Raw genomic sequence first — 15,426 nt, 5'->3', positions numbered from 1 at the left:
TTGACTGAAACAAAATAAAACTTACCAAAGAGGCCTTGGTTCTTCTGTCCACTGCTCCCTCAGTCACCAGCTCTGGTTTGGTTGAAATAAACCCTTAATTCTCTGCATTGGATGTGAAAATATTCTGGCTGTACACGCCGTTTCTCCAAGCTGCTTCTCTGATATCTGACATCCTTCTCGCTCTTCTTCCAAAATTTTCACATGGAGCGTGATGAAAATGCCCCTTTGACCCTTTTAGATTATATCCCCAGTCATATTGTGCATCCTGACAATACATGCAAAAACTATGTACAAAAAGACAAAAAGACTTCTGATATGATTTGGTACTATATAAATAAAACTGATTTGACTAATATAAGGACTAACAAGCTCTACACTACACCTTTACATATTGTGCATATTTAGGGCAGGGCTCTCATTTTAAAATGAATCAGTTTGAAAAAAATCATCCTCACAGTTATCCTCAAAATCTTAAAACTTATTCAGCAACTTTATCTCCTTTCGTGCTCTCGTGTTCTCTTGTCCTTGCCTTTTCACACCAGGTCAATGCACGGGACAGCACTCTGTCAGTCTGCAGACTTGCGTATGGGTTTCGTCTGTTTCCCTGGCGGACAGAAGACAGAACTGTTTATTTCACTTCCCATGCACCAGATCACCTGCAGTGAGCAGAAACACCCTGCAGCTCTAAAGCTTTTTGTGTTGCCGTGTGTGAGTGCATTCATGATAACGTTGTGTGACTTATTTAGGCTGAGTTTAGACGTGTGTGCTACACTCCGGCCCTCTGCTTGACGATGCAGTGAAAAATACAAAACAGTTTGAAGACTCTGTGTTGAATTGTATATCTAAAGCTTTCTAAATCTACTGTCGGGCACACCGGTGACACAGTCTCATCCCAGGATCTGAAGTGAAATATTAGACTACATACACAAACACATTCATACAAAAACATACACCTTGCTCTTGAGAATTTTATATTCATGGAGCATAGATGGTGTATTCAAAGTTCTCTCACAAACACGTCTGGTTATCAGAAGCTGAATAAAAAATAAAAAGGGATTTCGTGTACTGAGATTTCAAAGTGCAGGGTTATATGCTGTAACTACCAAACAAACAAACATTTCAGCCTCTGCTCTGAACAAAATTCCGATACCATACACATCAGACATTTGAGATCACAAACCCACTGTGAACATCTACCTTAACAGACCTGTTTACTGTATGTGGCACTGGAACAACAAGTGTGTCTCAAATGTCAATAGTCGAGCTTGTACATCTAGCATTTTACCATCAAATATAGCCACGAGCAACAATGTCAGGGTTCATGCCAGTAATTACGACCACTGGGAGAATAAATGTTTTACAATGATCTCACTGTATCTGAACAAAAGCCTTATCTAAAAACAATGCAACAGCATGTAGGGAAGAAACTGGCAGCATGTGGAGTCCAGAGCGATGCAGTTCAAACTCTGTCAGGTTCGCAAAATTGTAAATGATGTCGCCCCAAATTGCCTTTTCTCTCAAGTCAGCGAGGCTCACAGGCACGATACCAGGGCCAGTGTGAGAATCAGTGGCTAGCTTTATTGTGACATATACAGCCATATAAAGTACAGCTATACAGTCAAATTCAGTCTCTGCAGAGGGGAGAGCTGCTGTGCGGCACCCGAGGACCAACTCCAGTCCTAACCAGCAGCCAGCACCTCAGACTGATGATCATACAGTACATGTTGTTGTTGTTTTTTTTGTTTTTTTTTTCAAGTGGGTTAAACCAGTGATCTGTGATCTAAAATTTCCAGATTCTCAAACTTTCCCGTGTCAATGTCCTATTTTTTTCCTGTAAAGTTCAAGATCAGTCTTGGTGGTGAGACCAGTCTCAAGACCACTTTTTGAAGGCCTTGGTCTTATCTTGGCATCGACCGCATTTTTACTCTGTCTTGTCTCGGTCTCATACTCTGATTTTTTTTTTTTCTTTAGTTATGTTTTTGGGCTTTTCTTGCCCTTATTAGATAGGATAGCTGAAGAGTAGACAGGCAGCAACAATAAGACCAGAAAATATGGATTATTATGTAGTAGGGGGTCCCTGCTTCATCTCTCCATCAACTAAGGGGTCCATGGCCTGAAAAACATTGAAGACCCCTGCTCTGATTCATTTTGGTTTTAGCAATACGACACCCAATTTCTCTAAATGAGCTAAAGGCAAATAGGTGAACTCATTTGCACCCGAGGGCTAATTTCCATATTATTCACAAATCATACTTGCATACTGGGGTCTGTTTTTACTTTCTGTCTCATGAAAATTACTTTTGTATATTACAATATTGTTTTCATATTTTCGTTGTGGTAAAACATAATCGCTGCCTGGTGTTCAGAGACGATGTTTCTTTGAATGAATGAAACACTTTAGTCAGAGAGGGGTGGCTGGGGTGGATGGCAGGCATAACAAGAGAATCCAAGGTTTGTGTCCAGGTTGTTAATGTTAGGGCAAGATTATGATTTCAGTTAAATGTTAATAAAATATATGTTTCAAGTCACTCCTGACTTTTTCTGTATTAGTGCCAGTGCCTAAAATAAGCATAAAAAGCATTGAATGCTACAGAGTGGACAGAGTATTGCAAAATTTCCTATTTTGGCAGGAAACAAAATGAAATATTTTGTCACTAAACATGTTATTGATATATTGACATGTTTGAAATTTGCCAGGTACATTAATTAACATAACATTTCCTTCATGATTAATAGAAAATGTCATGTGGTCGGCAGTAAAATTCCCTCAAAAATTGTTTACTGTTGCAAATTAGTTATATATAAACCTCAGTTAGAAGAGACAGGGCTGGTTTTTGCCTGTGCATTTAATGAGGGTTTCTAATTACTGGAAAGCTTTGTGTACATCAAAAAGCGGTTTTGCCTAGATATGCTGTTGCCAGGTGACATGCATGAGCAGATCACACCTTCATTGTTAAGGAGAGTAGAAATGATGTGCTCTAAGGTGAGGGTTCGTAGATATATCATATGAATGCAAAGCATGTGAAGGAGATTCATGTGTAGAGACACTTACAGAGCGCTTCTGAGGACAAGCTCTCCACTGTTTGCTCTGTCCTTGTGTTGTGTAGACAAACAGCAAAGCAAGTTGAAATATGTCAGCTATATTCAGATTTTACAGCATCTGGGAAAGTCCTTTAGCCATTTAGCAGTGAAATGTTGTAGTTACCATGAATTATACATTTTCAAGAGCCAGAAAAAAGGTTGTGTTGTTTCTTGTTGCCTACAGTCAAGCACTGTCTGCAAGGAAGTTCAACATATTACATTTTAACCCCCAATAATTCACTGTCACTTTAAATGTTTGACATTAAAGGATGAGGCTGGTCTCAATTTTTATTGGCAACAGATCTCATGACAGGATCAAAAGCAGTGAATTTATTCTTGTCTACAAACTATTAAAAACACATCAGTGAGCCACGCTGTTGTACTGAGTGACATGCTCCTTCATTACCATGAACACACTTTAATTTACTTCCTGTCAGTCCCACTTTGACAGTCCTGATGCTGAAAATAAAAAAGCAGACTGACTGTGGGTTAATCCATGGAGGGGAAAAAAACAGTTCATAACAAATGTGAATGATTTGTTTTGTTCTGTTTTAAAAATTTCTTTTCATATATTTATATCAGTTATATTTGTTGTTGCCAAATTTTGACGTGAAAAAACAGAATAACAGCATCAGATTAGTAACACAAAACATAACTACAAGAGTGCACTCAGCAGAGTGCAGATTTCCACGAGGAAACCAAAAAATAATATTTGGATGTAACCCCTTTGCCATCACCACAGGTTACAATTATTTTGAAATTTAATTACCTGTAACTAGTTACAGGTAATTAGTTACTCTCCAGCACTGCTAGTATGCCATTAGACATTAGAATGCAGGACTTTTACATGTAACAAAGTATTTCTACGCTGTGGTGTTGGTACTTTGATTTGCGTAAAAGATCTGAGTACTTCTTCTACCACTGAATATTCTGGCAATGGCAGATAGGAAACCAGATGAGATGGAGTGAAATCTGCCTCTGCCACCAGAAGTGATGCCTGTGAGTCCGACAGGGGGGCAATTTCCTCTTTATGACATAAAGTATTAAGGGTTTACAGGAAATGCGGTTCAGGTTCTGAGAAACAGCAAAAGTACCTGAGGGTACCAGCCACCTCATCGCTGGTCTAATTTGTTTATAGACGTAATACTAGGCATTACATCTACAACACAGCGGCGTCATGAGATGCAACATGTACCACGTACAAGTTATGATTACGTTTTAATGGTTATGAGTCCATCTTTTAGCCTTCAGAGGCAGATTAATCCTTGTGATTGATACAATGGTCCTATCTTTGGCATACAGCTGTCAAATGGAGGTCACATTCTTTGTGAAATCAAAATCAGGCAGATCAATAGTTCCCACCAGCCTCTGTGGATATGACCTCTGTCATTCTCCCCGCCGCTCCGCGCTTTTCCAAGAATGCGGCTCTAAACCGAGTTTTGAGTAATTACTTGGTGAAAGGTCTTACGTTGATCACTCTTGAGAAGTAAAAGCAGCAGACCATCTGCAGGGCTCACCAGGGAATTGCATCACCCCCAACACACAAGAATACACACTGATTACACACAAATCCCCAAAGCAATTTCTCCTGGGTTACCTGTTTTCTTTGGACACAAATGTCATTAAGTGACTAAAGTGACACCATTTGGAAGAGGGATCATGCACACTATCGACACTACATCCCCATCTTTCAGTGTAATTGTTCATGTGTCTAAAATTGCAAAAGTATTTACCCCGAGAGACATTTAATGCAATATAAAAATCAGTTACAGAAAAAAAAAATCAATCAAAGGCAGAGCCAGTTAGAGGAAAGATCTGTCTAATCACAGGTTGATTTTTAGGATAGGACTAATCTGATCATCAGATATCAGTTAAATGTGAGTTAATGTATCTTTTGAGATGCTATTGTTGTGTTATTAGCCTACTGCACACAACCCGTGCTCCTCTTTAAAGGCACAATATACATCAGATTTTTTGTTTAAAAATAATGTCAAAAATAATGTCATTTGGATTCTGCAACCCAAATAACTACTTTTCTATTAGAACTCACACAAATCAAAGACAACTCCAATAACTGTCTCTAAAGATGAAACTTGAAAAGCTTGAAAAACTGCCAAAAAGTGCCAAAGCCTCACTGTTGAGGATTTATATATCTCCTCACTGCTCTTCTTTTTGAAAGAGGCATTTTTATCAAAAGAAAAACATATCTGACTGTCTGCAGCAATACATAGAAATGTGGCTACAGCAAGATTAATGATGTACGATAAAAAGGCACAAAAGGTGGGGAAATGCTCAACAAAAGCTTTATAACATGAGTAATGTTTGGTTTATTTTTGACCTAATAGATCAAATAAATTACCTGAATTTATCCTCTCTGCTGTATGTGCAAGTGTGTGTTAATGTATGTGCGTGTCTCTGTGTTCTTGACACTGCAGCTGTACTTTTTTTCTTAAATGTAGGACTTTTCTTTAGGGGTTAAACAACATTCAGATTGTTTTTTCTTGACAAAAATCAAATCCAATCTCTTCATTAAAAGATTATTCAGGGAAGAACATGTTAGAAAATTTTCAACAGTGAAGTGAAAATCCCATCCATATTCTGAATGTAGGATTTAGAATATTAGCAAGAATATCTGTATGATCGCAACCTTTTTTAAGAAAAACATGTAGCATATCCTAATAATTTCTAAAAGCTTATTTTGAATCTCTGCTTATCATATCACGAGTGTGACAGAGTGAGGTGTAAGATCAGAGGAATGACACAGGATAACAGTTTAATTTCAAGTCCAAGTGAGCTCATTAGACACAGATTGTCAGTCTGGGAGACAGCGTGCACAAAGAGAGGCTAAAACTGACCTGAAAACCCTGAAAACAAACCAAATTCTCTGATATTATAACAACGTGGCTCAATATTTGTCCTGAGTTTGAAAGTTTCTGCAGACTCAGAGGGAATTTCAACTTGACTCAGCCCCTGCAGATCAACCAGGGAGAGTTGCTCAAATCAAATTTGCTTTGTACTCGTCACTCTGATTTCTCCCCCTTTGAATGAACACCTATTGACTTTGCGAGCCTCCGGTATGTGAAGCAAAGATGACCTATGACGGAGTGTCAATATCATTTCTGCACCTTCAGCCTCAGCTAATTTCTTCCCACTCTGTGGACCTTTTGGAGATCAAAGAGCCACGGCCCTGACCGCGTGTGTGTCTGGTCTGAGAAGGGGGGGAGGCCGTGACAGAAGAAGATTTTGGCGACTTGTTTTGATGCCACTCATCCTGGGACCTTTCTTCATATGCCAGTCTGCCAAATGGCATTACACGTTTCTCTCTCACAGTTTATTTGCCTACTCTCTTATCTGCCACATGAGAGGTCCAGACAACCCCCCATCAGGAGACGAATGATAATTGTCAGCGCCTTTCCAAGAAAACGCAGGTAAGGGAAATGGACTGGCATTTATCCCCCCCATTAGTGTATTGGTCAAGCTGGAGAAGAAATCGAAAGGGATCCAGGCTACAGGCAGCTGGAAACAATCTGATTGTGCCACTCTTGCACACCCGAGTGCAAATCACAACCTCAGCAGCTGCATTTCTTTCATGAATAAGAAATGAAAAGCTGTGAAAGTTCAAATTCTTTCCTTCATCTAATTTCCATTCTAAACTATTAGACGTCATGTTCACCAACATATGTTAATTGGTCTGTAAAGTGACATAAAAGCAAAGTGGGACATAATTGAACACTCTCATTAAGTCATACATATCTGTGGTAATCAGAACCTCAGCCTTTACCCCTCCTGTAGCTATCTTAATCATGTTCCCCTGCCACACTTGGAACCTATATAAATGCTAATTGCTCTTTTGTAATTGTACACAATGCCAGACGTTCCCTGCACATGCTAATAATATGCAACAGTCCCATGAAGCTGCAGCAACCTTTGCGATCGCGCAGATAAATGACTTTGGTGTTAAACTGTTCATTTGTTGTAACCTTTCAGCACTATGCTGAATCAGAGAGCACGGATTATGCTGTTCATTTGGTGTAATGTGACACTCACGCAGGCGGGCCTCCACTGGTGTTGCAGTGGCTTGACCTTTCCAAACTACTCTCCGGGGGCATGTCTGCAAATGTCGGATCACTTCCTATTATGAGGAAAAAGTTACTCATATCTCACTTCTTGTTATCCGTTTTTTTTTTTTTTTAAGATATACAGAGCAGGTATACCCTACACACTACGGTGCGACAGAATTGCATGTACAAAAAATAAAAATAAATCCTGTGGTCATTCTTTGCTGGATGTTCACTGTAGCCAAAGTAAAAAAGACACAATAGCCAGGTTTTCTTTAAATGTTTCAGAAATTTAACCAAAGTAAATCAACAAAAGATAATGAAAGTTTGTTTCCGTGTACTACAGTTATGAAATTATTCGTAGTTAGTCCATTGAAATAAATAGTAAATCGCAGCGATTTTCCAGTCATAAAACCATTAATCAAAGCTAATTTTCGGGGTTCGTGTTTTTCTGAAAATAGCCATTCAGTGTATTTGCATTCAGTAAATAATATCACAATATTTCAAGGTATTCTGCAATAAAGATATTCTTGATAATGTGCAAAAAATGCTGAAAAACATTTTTAGTATAGAACTCACATTAACTGTTGAGCTCTCCTTTCGCTGTACTCACACTCAACCAGCTGCTTCTGCTTGAAATGGTGAAATTAGTTGTTTTATTACCATCTTTTGTGTTACAGTGGTTTCCATCTGATCTTTTGTAACAAAACCACTACCACACTAGTTGTTCCCTTTTTGGAACCAACTCCTCCACTGTGAAACGGCCATTATCACAATATGACAATATAACAATATATAGTTAACGATGTAATATGGCACTCTCCTAATTCAGTAATTACCTTTGTATATCAGTAGTGGTGGAGTCCACAATTCTCACACTTGATCCAGGTTGCTTACCTAAATCTATGGTGAAACAGCTACAGGAAGTACAACTTTTGTGTATTTGTCTCTGCTAATAGCGTTGACCATGATCATTTATCAAGAAAATTTAGTTGTACTTCAAGAAATAATTAGATATTTTGAGAAACGGGGAAACAGCTTAACTTTGTCTTAAGGTAAGCTAACAGACTTTAGCTTCATACTCACAGACATGAGAGTGGTAATTGTTCTCAGAGAAAAGAGAGAGTAAGTAGTTTCACTAAACGTCAAACAATTCCTTTAAAAGATCAATAAGTCTGAACAAAGTTTGGCTGCACAACACGAGTTTGTTGTTCCACGAGTGGGTCAGTGAGGTTTAAGTGAAGTGAAAAGCTTTTACTAAAATCTGAGCTTTCTTTTCCAAATAACTACTTCACTCTATGGTCAGGTCAGAGCCGGGCAGGAAAGGTGAAACCACTGATTAGAGGGATGTTAGCTCCCCATGTGGCTGTTCAGAGTATCTCAGTGTTGCTAAATGAGTGTGGCCTAAGGTGAAGAGTGTGATGGAGCAGCTGGCTGTCTCTCAGGACCTTCAGCGCCGCTGGAAATTCAAACTGGATGCCCCTGATGCATGTCTCAGACCACAGACACTTCTAAGAAAGTCGGACAGATTTATCCGCCCCTCCCTCTCGCTGTGTGCATGTTTGTGTGTATGAGTATGTGCTTGTTCATGCTTACGCGCAAGTAAAAATACATGGATGTCTGCCCTGTGTAAGCATATGGTGCACTTTGTGCTGACTGAAGCTGACTGAAATGTGCTGAAAAAAGATTCTCCAACTTCTACAGGGATACTCGTTTTCCTTCAGAAACCAGTATGAATCATTTCATGCATATATTGTATACATGTATATATACTTATACAAATACAGTATTGCTTTAATTATGTTTGAATCAATCAGTCAGACTTTAAATATACAGCGCCTTTCATACAAACAACAATAACCCCGCCCCCACACACACCCATCCACACACACTACCCATAGTTTTGGTTGTTCATGAGGTCAAAAGTAGCAGAAACATCATAGGAACATCATGTGACTACAAAAAAAAAAAACTCTCAGATAAAACACTCCAGATTAATAAAAAATATTTAAGGCTTAGCTCCTTTATACTCCTCAAAAGGCAGCAGGGATGCAGTTGTAATTCCAAGGTCACAAGTTTCTCCGTCACGCTAATGAGGCGTGCTGCAAATTTGAGATCAAACGCAAATCACGTCGGGAGGGCAGCAGGGAAGGGTGAGGCAGGCGAAGACGGAGCTCCAGAAACGAGTCCAGTCTCAGCTGTTCGCCTGGAGACTCGAGAAGGCCAAAGAGATGTTGATCTGTCTGCGCTGAGAAAAACCATGTGTCACCTCAAAAACACAGCCCTCCTCCCCCTCCATCCCACTGCGACCACATGGGGACCGGGCAGACATGATGTTTTTCACTTCCTCCCCCTCTATTACACAACGTGACCTACTTTATTCTGGTCGTCCAGATAAGATAAGGTCATAAGGTCATAATGGCAACAGGCTATGTACTGGGCAGAGTTTTCAAAGACAAAAACATCAAATAACTGATAACATGAATTAGATTATTATCTCTCGCAAAAGAAATAAATGAATATTTTGAAGATTTTCCAGCTGTTTAAGTGAAGACCAAACACGTAGCAGTTCATTTCCAGAAGATCTGCTGCTTTTGTGAATTTACCTCTTCTCTTATCTTTTTTAGATCTTTTTTTAGGCTTTCTCCAAACCCACGCTGACAAGAAAATGAGTATTTCCTATTAACTTTGATCTGGACAAACTGTCTGGACAGAAGTTGCACCACCCACAACGATCAGAAGGAAACTGTTGATGCCCTACAATGTTGTGCTTAAATGTGATTTTGTTGAATCATTATTAGCAGTATTATTATGGTGGTCTCACTACATGACTTTCACTCATCAGATAGCTGTACTGTTCGCTCTGAACAACTTTCTGCATCTTGAAGTCGGTGGGGTTCGAACCCTACAAGATGTTTTCATCACAATCTCAGACAAGTCTGTCCACTCAGTGTACAGCATGTGACACTAGTTCTGCTTCTCTGGCTGCTGCTCCGGTGCTCCTCTGTCTCTCCTTCTGTCTTTCTGTCTCGACTCGTCCCTGAGCCATTGCGTATAAAGGCTTTAATTGTGAACTGAACCAGCCACTGACTGGCACAAACTAGTGATGACTCACTAATTATTAATTGCTGAATCAATAGTTACTGTTTTTGTGTCCCCTCAAGTGATGCATCATCCTAAATAGCTACTAATGGACTCAGTAATTATCAATTAACAGCATCAAAGATATATAAACATGCCACATGCCACAAGAGAAGGAAGCTGCCTAAAAAGCTCTTATTCTGGAAACCCCAGTACATCATACCAATTTTTGTTTTTTGTTTTTTTTTTTTTGTTTTTTTGGCTTAACATACTTCAATGAAATGGCTCAATCATGATGAGTTAAAAGTTCAAGGGGTTTTTCATGTTGTAGAGACATGTGTGCACTTCACCACATACAGCTGGAGCATTAGATCATTTCCCACTGAACAAAAAAGACATCATCCATTAATCCACCAGGACACATCAGGTAGTTTTTCGAAAAAAATAAATAAATCATGGCCTGCACTTGTTCTACCGCAAAACCACTATAGGAAAATAAAGATACATGAGCAGTCAGCAGCCTAACAGATTGGCAGGACAGGCGAGTGTCCAAGTTAGGAGTTGAAAAGAACAGCTTGAAGGCTAATGAGCCAGTCAAGTGTATATCCTCTAGAAAAATATGTCAGGAGCTGCTCTCATCTCAGCGATGTGCTCAACTGAACTATGGCTTAATTCCTCTTTAGACACACAGACTCTTCTTGGAATCTTTAGACTAACGAAGCAGAATAAACCTTTTAACCTGTTGGACAACATGTGAAAAATACCACATCACTACATCTATCAAACTCAGAAAAATCCCTGTGAAAATATAGAAGGAGGAGCAGTCAGGTGTGCAAGAATTTATACAAAGATCAAAAGTGGAATATATAAACCATTAACTGTAAAAGGCTTATGTGATTTAACACTGAAATGCAGATTCACTTTACATGTTGCACTTATTTAAATGAAAGTACAGGGATCCTGTTTGCCCATTCTTTCAGATAAATGAACAGGAATGTAAACTACCCATAGTTCCTTCTGTTTGTCGCCTGTGCACTTAGCAGAGGTTATAACCTGCTCTGGGGACAACAACAGGAAGTCTACCAATTTGACTGGCAGGCAGCTCTTCAGCCTGTGACATGAAGCCGTTAATGCAGTGCTGGGATACACTTAAAGGTATACTATGCAGTATTTTCCTATAAAACAGAGACAGTAATTATATGCACATCACACAGGTGCAAACCTATTCATCAGAAAAAAAAACTATATTTTGTCTTGTCTACCTTGTTGTAATGTGATCTGGCTACATGTGCACATGTAGACATGCATGCAAATAAAATGCATTTTTTTCCTCACAAACGAATGTACCAATCTACACATTTGAGCCTATGGTCCACATCTCGTCTGAAGGTAAGTTGAGTTTATTTTTTCTCACATACCTACAATGTGTGACCACCCCTCAGCATGTGATACTGAAGCACAAGGTACCCTTTAGCAGTTGTACCCAACGTGGCCAGAAAGCTGTTTTAATGAGTGATTAAAGTTGTGAGACAGTCATGCAACAAGTTGTCCAAGATCACTTTTACAAGCCACTTAAGATCGAATCTGTTCATTTGAATGGTTTTTGCATGAGGCGCATTATATAGAATTAAAATACACTAAAATGTCAAAATTTGTCCTGAATCAATCAAAAACACTGCCAAATGCCCATATACACTGGTTTTCACCTGACAAAAAATGCTCTTGGGGTTTAGTTGCTCTTAAGGTTCTGCAAGCTGAGTTTCAGGTCGGTTTTCTTCCTTATGACTATGCATTTTGTCCCCATATCGTTTATGTTGAATTTGTTGTAGGAAGGGATCTCAGGCCAGACAGTTCCCAGCAGGATACCAGCAGCAATGTAGCATCACTGGATTTATTTAAAACAACATATTTATCATTAACTAACCATGAATGGAATTGCATCATTACTTCCTTGTTTATTATCAGTCTGTTGATTCGGTCCTTTGCCGAGTCAGTGAGATTTTTGAGGAGCTGGAGCGCTATGGAGGCAAACTCCTCTGTCTGCTGTGTGACTGATGAATATAGGCAGTGTTCCTTAAGCAGAATCCAGCATACCAGCCTCATGTGAATTCATGAGGGCAGAGGAGTGGGAGTGACTCTCTCCTCATGGTGACAGCTCTCCTGGAGTGAATCACTAAATGGGCCGTGAGATCCCCGGGGAGAGCGCTCACAGTGAAGCTGCTGAAACACATCCACAACTCCCAGCAGAGGGGTCACCTGGATGAGGAAATTCAATCTAAATCCTGACATTGTTTTATAGTAAAGCAGAGATAACAGGCAGTATAACTCTGCATCTCACTATCAACTCAGATGGCCACACTTGTAAAGAAAAAGCTCAAGGGGGTGGTGGGAGAGGGAAAATGTCAGGGATTAATGGCGGTTCTGCGTCAGACACTTTTATGACTCTCTGAGTGTTCTGCTGTGGACTGTCACCTGCTCTCCTGCAGTGCATCCACATGCAAATGTCACCTGGAAAACAGAGCTCCACGTAATAAGTCAAAGTTACAACCTTGGTTTATCTTTCTGTGTTTAAGAGAAGACAAACAGCAGCATTTCCTCTCCTTTTTGGAGACCTGGTGCTGACAAGTGTCTCATTACTGAAGCGATATGGCAAAAGATCTGGTGAGGCTTCAGAAGATGCACAGGAATATAAGCAGTGTTGAAATGAAAATCTATAGTCAAGTGAAAGACGAGCTACTCTAAAAAAAATAAAAGTGGAAAAAATACCTGATTAATAAATTACGGTTTACTGCAATTATAAAATGTAACATTAATGTTGAAGTTGGCATTAAGATGAGTTAAAAGAGAAATCTGCAAAATATTTTCTGCAATAAATCACAAAAAGACCATATGTCATCAGAGATTAAGGAAACATGATAAACTGAAGTACTCATTTCTCTGACAACAATGTTACAGATGTGGTGTCATCCTTTGAAACTTCTATTCCAACCCGTAACTTGTGTCATTGTTTGCATGTTTCACATTAGTTAGAATTCAAATTAATTCCAAGTGTTTGCCGAATGAGTAAGTGTCTGTTTATGAGTCATAAGAAATCATTAATAATCTTTTAAAAGGAGGAGATATTTATAACAGCAGACAGTAAGACAGACAACCATTGAACTCATTGTGTATTTTCAGAGCAGTGTGTTTTTGTTATCGGGATAACAGACAACTGACAGTTATAGACAGCTGATCAACTTACAGTGTAGGACTTGTCGTCACTTGTCAGAGTCAAATCACAATGCTGCGCTCATCTTGCATTCCTGCAGTGATCCTGCAGCCTGCCTGAGCTTCCTCAAGTCTGGGGAGGAGGGGGCGGGGGGAAACAACTTACTTCAACCATAGACTGTATATCAAAGAAGATTTCAATCTATTTGATATACGATCTGGCTCCACCTCACTTTTTGGACTGCTGTACTCATTTTTGGACATGTAAGTGTTGCATATTGCTCCTTTAATTTCAATAACATTAAAGATTAACATGAATAATTAATATAGCTAATGTTACTAAGCTAACAACATTAAAATACATAAATTACATGCACACTAGTAGAACTCTCCCACCAGTCTTTGCTGCGGACCTTCATCCACTCATTTCTGGTCTTGGTAGGAGGCAGGGTCAGTAAATTTATGCATTGAAGAGTACTATCATCAAGAAGGCCTTCTTGTGCTCACATTCTCCCCTTCACTGCTTGCAGTAATGTGTCGTTATCAGTCTGTTGTTTGATTAAGAGCAACACAAAAGAATAAAAGAATGAGTTTTGAAATCCTGAAGCAAGCAAGCATGTGCCAAAGAGATACTGCTGAATGGACCGGTGGTCAGAGTTCACTGTTTGGCATGTCGTACTTGCACAAGTCATAGAGCTGTGCAGATTAAATGTGTAAACAAGAAACTGTATTAGATTACATCCCACGTGAACAGTTGACCTGACATCTTCAACTGTACTGAAAAACAAAAATGTGCTTGGAACAGCTACCTTTTAATCATTGAGCATTACTCTGATTTATTCAATTTAAACTGTAGATGAGCAAAGATATTGTCATAATAGAGTCATCATGTTTTGTTCTCGCTTGACTCACAGGTTTATTGTAAATTCCACTTTATTGGGCTGATAATCTGAAACAAAATTAGTTTCTGATAATTTTCCACAATGATTTTTTCAGAACTTCCGTGAGGCACTGTTTTCATCTTTGGCTTTAAAAGCCATGTAGTGATATTGATAATAGCTTAAATGTATTTTTGTCTATATTTGTCTGATTCAAGCTTTCCTTGATTTAGTTACTTTGAAAAAAGCGAACAAGTTCAGTATTTCTAAGAGTAATACACATGTGGGTCCAATATGTAAAATGATAAAGAAAAAAAGGAAGAAACAAGATATAGATTGACAATGAATCTAAACTCTTACACAATAAAGCCTTGTGCTTCTCTCATTAGATAAAGAAATTGTTTGACATTTTAGGAAATACTCTCTCACTTTCGTGCCAAGAGTTAGATGACGAAATCGATTAAAAACATCTGTAAAGCTTGCTAATCAACTTGCATTATCTCAGTTGTTTAGCTGTCAGATGTTTTGGTTCTCTGCTCCAGCAGAGGTTGAGAGTGATTCTTTTCAGGGCCTCTGAAGCTGTACGGGACAAACTCATTTGCTACCAGAAGCCTCAGTGTTCATTAAGAAATTGACCTTGCAGGGTATGAAGAACACAGCAGGGAGCAAAGGCAATATTATGGATCAGTTGTCATTGGTGTCACGCACACCTCCTGTGGACATTGCAGTGATTACTTGACAAAGCCACAGGAGCACAGAAGAAAGGAAAGGAAACGGTTCACAGAGAGGCCTGTGGGTTATCTTCTTAAGCATTTTTTGGTGAGAGATCTGTTGTGACAAATGAACCTTGAAAATGGGCCAAAGATAATCTGGACTCGATGCCACAACACTTATCAAAAACTCAGGAAATAACTTTATCTCTGAAGGTCTTGTTGAGTCAGGAATGGTGACAAAAGAAAGCTCACTGAAGAAGAAACAAAGTTCGCAGCAAAAGAGTTTACTTGTGCTCTTCAAGACAGCAACACTCGAGTCGATCTGGGGATCAGACTGACAAAAGAGACTCAATGTACCTTCATTTATACCATTTCAGAGACTTTGATGAGTCCCTTCCCCTTTTTACA

Source organism: Lutjanus erythropterus, chromosome 14 (assembly GCF_056507025.1).
Source record: "Lutjanus erythropterus isolate fLutEry1 chromosome 14, fLutEry1.hap2, whole genome shotgun sequence".
Lineage (NCBI taxonomy): Eukaryota > Metazoa > Chordata > Actinopteri > Lutjaniformes > Lutjanidae > Lutjanus > Lutjanus erythropterus.
Note: the sequence above shows the minus strand (reverse complement) of the source record.